The sequence below is a fragment of the Notolepis coatsorum genome (genome assembly GCF_963971535.1).
Source record: "Notolepis coatsorum genome assembly, chromosome: 10".
Lineage (NCBI taxonomy): Eukaryota > Metazoa > Chordata > Actinopteri > Aulopiformes > Paralepididae > Notolepis > Notolepis coatsorum.
Genome location: NC_140174.1, coordinates 88,521,192 through 88,527,520, shown reverse-complemented (window position 1 = coordinate 88,527,520; position 6,329 = coordinate 88,521,192).

Genomic DNA, 6,329 nt, shown 5'->3' with positions numbered 1-6,329 from the left:
ATAAAGCACTTAGCAGCACTTAGCACTTTAAACTTACCAGAACTTTAGCACGCGGAGGCGGAAACAGGCTTCGACAGCGACTTTAGAAGCGGCTGATTAAACAAGACGAAAGCTAAATACGAAAGTGAAAGTCAAGTCGTCGCCACTCATAGCAAATATGAGAGCTCTGTAGCGATTTTATTGGTTTGTCATGACAAACCAATTACATAATCCAACATATGTGTAAAGAAACAACATATTCCAGTTAACGGTATATTTTTTAAATGATTCGTTACGGCGTAGTCAATACTTCCATGCGTATAAATTGAGTAAGCGAGAACACACAGGGACCTCTGCCGCTCTGCCGCGCGCTGCAACACACAGAGGAGCTTGGCCGGCGTAGCGGCAGGCGTGGATAAGGGGGCGTGCTAGCGCGGGGTCACGTGGGCGTCGTGGCCAATCAGAGGAACCCGGAAACCGAACTGTATTGTATTTGGCATAGACGCTTCCCGCGTGGAGCGGGAATCAAACCGGGAACCTCTGGATTGCCAGACGACTGCTTTCTCTACCTCTTGAGCCACTGTCGCCCCAAACAAAACATATACATCACACCCATCTTCTTTGGTTGCCCTAAGGTCTGATTGAATACATTTTGTAAGTCTGGAATATGATATTGACATTAGTGCTATAAATCTGCTCGCGCACACTGAGTCTGACGTATACAGCGAACAGGTCTCTATATATGGGTCTCGCACTCTCCTTTAATACAATGATGAATTGAAAATGGGGGACCCTGATGTAAACAAGACGAAAGTCTTTCTCTGGTCTGCATCCCCTTAACAATTGTGTGTATTGAGCTGTACTGTATTGTACCCATTCTGCAATCTGTTAATACAATTTTCAATCAATCAATATTACAAATACATTATTTTGATTTCCTGCCTTTATGAAGAATGGCCAGTAGATGGCACTAAGCACTTGGAGAGCAGTCCTCTTTTGATCATAAGCCAAGGGCTTCTGTCAGCTACCTGGCATCATGGCATGCCTCACTAGACTATATAAATAAACTACAATGTGTTACACAGTTCATACATGGGATGGATGGTAAATGAAAAGGAGAAGAATGGTACCATCAGATGTGACCAAAGTTTAGAAGTTATAAGTATGAACTTCCTCCAGAAGTGAAATATTTCCATTTCAGACTATGACTTACTTGACTTAATCGTCTTTACCCCGTTGGGGGGCATAGGGCGTCCACCAGAGCTCTCCATCTCACTCTCTTCCATTTCAGACTATACCAGGGACAATTTCCAGCCCAACAGGATTGGTTTACTTTTGGTCACTACCATCACAATCGTCAAGGAACCATGGGTTAAAGGCGTTGTAAGTGGTATTTTATTTGTTAAAACAAGTTTCAAGTTTCAAGTTTCTTTAATAGTTGTCATACAGAAGTACAGAATACTTTTATACAAAATGCTTCTTACTGTTGCGCTCCAGAGACTGTGCAAGACAAGATAAGTATGAAATAAAATAACATAGTAAAATTAGAAGTAAAAAAATGAGGTCACAGTGTTCAGTTTAGACATATGTACAATGTTCGATGCAGAATAGACGTAGTTACCATACAATATACAATACTGTGCAGTGTACTAATATACAATACTATATAGTGCAAGGCAGAAATGGAGAAATGGGACGAGGTGCAATTTAGGTACAATTCACAGTAGGTGTACGAGTTGTAGTGCAAATCCTTTATCAATAAATATAAAGTGTAAGTGTGTTTGTGTGATCTAAAGTGTGGAGAGTGGGTGCTGCAGTGTGTTGTTTGTTTGAGTGAGTGTGTGCGTGTGGGTGTGTGTGCTGTGTGCATTTGATGGTTGTTGCATAGTGATTATTGTTCGTTTAGCGATTATTGTTCGTTTAGCAGCCTGATGGCCTGGGGATAGAAGCTTCTTCTGAGTCTTTCTGTGCTCGCCTTAAGACTCCGGTATCGCTTGCCTGACCGCAGCAGTTCAAAGAGGCAGTTGTTCGGGTGGCTCGAGTCCTTAATAATTCTCTTAGCCTTCCCCTTGCACCGCTTGTTGTAAATGTTCTGGAGGGTGGGAAGCCCCCCTCCAATTGTGCGTTCGGCTGAACGTGTCACTCTTTGTAGTCTGCTACGGTCTTGTGCAGTGCTATTCCCAAACCAGGAGGTGATGTTGCCGGTCAGGATGCTCTCTATTGTACATGAGTAGAAGTTCCTAAGGATCTTCTGACTGACTTGGAACTTCCTTAGGCGCCTGAGGAAGTAGAGGCGTTGTCGTGCCTTCTTCACAACACTGTCAATGTGTGTGGTCCATGTCAAGTCCTCGGATATGTGGGCTCCGAGGTACTTGACAAGTGGTCTACATGTTAAATAATAATAGCTCTACATTCCGACAGCCATCACTGATATAGTGTTTGGTCAGTAACATGGGTCTAAAAAAAAATACAAATGTAGAGCTATTTAACACTTATTTTAACAGAAATATACCACTTACAACACCTTTAACATACAGTAAAGTATACTGAAAAACCAAGACGAACACATTTGAATAACTGGTTAATGCTCTATTTATATATTTCATAGTTAATAGTTAAATCATTTTAGCTAGAAATCATGTGGTGAGGGACACAAAGTCAAATTAGTTTTAATTGATAACGAGCCTGCTGAAATCTGGCATCTACTGTATAAAACAACAGGACAACAGATAGGTAACCTGTTTACAGAGTTGATGGATGTGGGCTGCAGCAAGGCTAATGAGTTACTGTCAATGTTGATGTGCATGCTTTTACAAATTATATGGTTGATTGATTGATTGATTGAAAAGTTTATTAACAGATTGCAGAATGGGTACAGTACAGTACAGCTCAATACATACAAAAGAGGATGCAGACCTGAGAAAGACTTTCGTCTTGTTTCCATCAGGGTCCCCCATTTTCAATTCATCATATGACACACACGACATACAGATAGACAGTACTGCTACATCTATACATTTATGACATACCAGATTTTCAAATACAGTACTGTTTGTGATACTAAAAAAATCCAGAAAAAGAGTGTATATACATTTGAATAGAAACTGTGCATTGGGGGAGGTTGGGTAGGTGGGGTGGGGCTGTACATTGGAGGTGGGGGGGGGGGGGACACTGTACATTGGAATACTGACATACATTTGACATAGAAACTGTACATTGGAGGAGGTTGGGTAGGTGGGGTGGGGTTGGGTGGGGCTGTACATTGGAATACTGACAAAGCCATGCTTGGTCTTTATTGTACAACTGGGTTAGGACATTTGTAGGGGCCAGTTTTGAATTGCAGTCTCCCGTAGGTGTTCTTTGAGAGTGTTTTTGAAGGTGGGTAGTGATTCACATTCCTTTACAGCTTTGGGTAGGGCGTTCCACATTGTTGTGGCATAATTGCGAAACGTGTTTAGTCCCTTGTTTGAGCCGAATCTGGGTTTTACATGATTTGTGGAGCTCCCTCTGGTGTTGTGATCGTGGTATTCACTGACCTTTGGGAAGTATTTTGACATGTACATGGGTACCTTGGTCGTGTAGTGTATCTTGTAGACCAGGCCCATTGCAAGTTGCTGTACTCTGTCGTCTACTCTAAGCCATCCTAGGTTGGCAAAGTGTGCAGGGGTGAGGTGGGTTCTAGGAGTCAGGTCAAGCAGTAGTCTGACTAGTTTGTTTTGAGATGTTTGTAATTTGGTTTTTAGTGCCTTTGAGGTGCTTTGGTACCATGAGGTGCAAGCATAGTCGTAGTACCCTTGAATGATTGCTCCTGCCAGAGTCTTCAGGGTATTCTTGTTTACCAGGGAGGAGATCTCCACCTATCCATAAAAGAGTATCAAGTTGTTAATCTGGTTTAGCCCTGTGTGGGATGTTAGGAATGTCCTTCAGCACATGTAGAGTTCCCACACGAGCCAGAGGCCCAAGCTCTGCCGGGAAGTAGGCTACCACATGTAGGTTGACGAGTTTAGGAAGAACATGTGAATTATCTCTCAGGTCAAAGCCTTTTCCCCCTGTTTTTGGTTCGCCTGGTTTCCTTGTGTAGAAATGCTTGTATTTATATTGTAATATAATATATATATATGTATTTTATATTGTATTACATCCATCCTGTATTGTACAATCGATTGCTATAAAAGAAATAAAAATTCAGGACAACCTGGGCTATCAGAATATCCTATAGTTGTGTCACATGAATGTATAAATAGTTATATCACTGTATATATACTAAGTAAAAAACGAAACGGAAATTGAATCTCACAGAACGCTATTCAAAAACACAGGACAATAATTAACTACATTTTTGGCTTACATTTTTGGTGAATCGGGGGGGATTAAGATTATATTAAATTATAATAACATATTCAACACACGTCAAAAACTATTTTCATTTATTTTAAGGTGAAGTAGAAAAAGAAAGCAATACGCTTGGACCAGCACTCACAGATTTTGGTATATTTAATGGCAGCCTGAAACAAACATGTTTCGGAACGATTATGTTCCTTCCTCAGTGTTGATGGCTAGCAAATGTTCTCACCGACAATATTGTTTTTATACCAAGAAAAGCAGGAAGTGACATCATCCACAGGTGTGTTGAGAATTGCTATAAGGTCTAATTTGACCCAGGAAGTACTTTGATGTCAAGAGTCCATTCTTAAGTCGAATTTACCTAAATATACAAATAAAAAATTTAGATCTAAATGTAGATAATAGATACATAAACATAAAATTGTTATACTAGAAACAAAACCAAAATTAACATCTAGTATGTATGGCTAGATAGGTACATTCTAATGCCTTATTCATTTTAAATATAAACAATAAACATTAAACAAGAACCCTAGGGTAAATAAGTCCGCCCTTTGGCGTACAGTCAAACTCTTTTTTTGAGCCTCGTAATAAAGAGGAAACCCGATGAAAAAACGAAAGTCAAAATTACCACAATATACAGATGGTAAATGTAGATATAAGATTAAAATAAAAATTGTTGTTATACTGGAAACAAAAAACATAAATCAAAATAGCAATAACATCTAGTATGTATGGCTAGATAGATACACTCTAATGCCTTATTCATTTTATATAAATAAACCATAAACAATAAAAAGTAAACAAGAAACCCATTGGGTAAGTCCGCCATTATGTATGGCTAGATAGATACACTCTAATGCCTTATTCATTTTATATAAATAAACAATAAACAATAATAAGTTGCAGTTTCCCATTAAGGCCGATTATTAGTTTTAGTATCCTTAGAAAGAAGTATGCCGGGTTCAGTAAATACGAGTAAGATCAATTTAGCCCAACAAATAAGTTTATTTTAAGCAACAAGTATCTAAGTATACAAGGGAGTATTAATGATTAGACTATAGATCTATTTTAAAGAGCCATTAGTAAGTCTAACAACCTTCAGACACACCGAACAGGTGTCGTTTTTTCCTTATTTTCCTTTTTTTCCGCTTTATTATGAGGCTCAAAAAAGAGTTTGAATTTACGCCTAATGGCAGACTTATTTACCCAAGGGTTTCTTGTTTACTTTTGATTGTTTATTGTTTATTTATATAAAATGAATAAGGCATTAGAGTGTATCTATCTAGCCATACATAATGGCGGACTTATTTACCCAAGGGTTTGTATTGTTTATTGTTTATTTATATAAAATGAATAAGGCATTAGAGTGTATCTATCTAGCCATACATAATGGCGGACTTACCCAATGGGTTTCTTGTTTACTTTTTATTGTTTATGGTTTATTTATATAAAATGAATAAGGCATTAGAGTGTATCTATCTAGCCATACATACTAGATGTTATTGCTATTTTGATTTATGTTTTTTGTTTCCAGTATAACAACAATTTTTATTTTAATCTTATATCTACATTTACCATCTGTATATTGTGGTAATTTTGACTTTAGTTTTTTCATCGGGTTTCCTCTTTATTACGAGGCTCAAAAAAAGAGTTTGACTGTACGCCAAAGGGCGGACTTATTTACCCTAGGGTTCTTGTTTAATGTTTATTGTTTATATTTAAAATTAATAAGGCATTAGAATGTACCTATCTAGCCATACATACTAGATGTTAATTTTGGTTTTGTTTCTAGTATAACAATTTTATGTTTATGTATCTATTATCTACATTTAGATCTAAATTTTTTATTTGTATATTTAGGTAATTTCGACTTAAGAATGGACTCTTGACATCAAAGTACTTCCTGGGTCAAATTAGACCTTATAGCAATTCTCAACACACCTGTGGATGATGTCACTTCCTGCTTTTCTTGGTATAAAAACAATATTGTCGGTGAGAACATT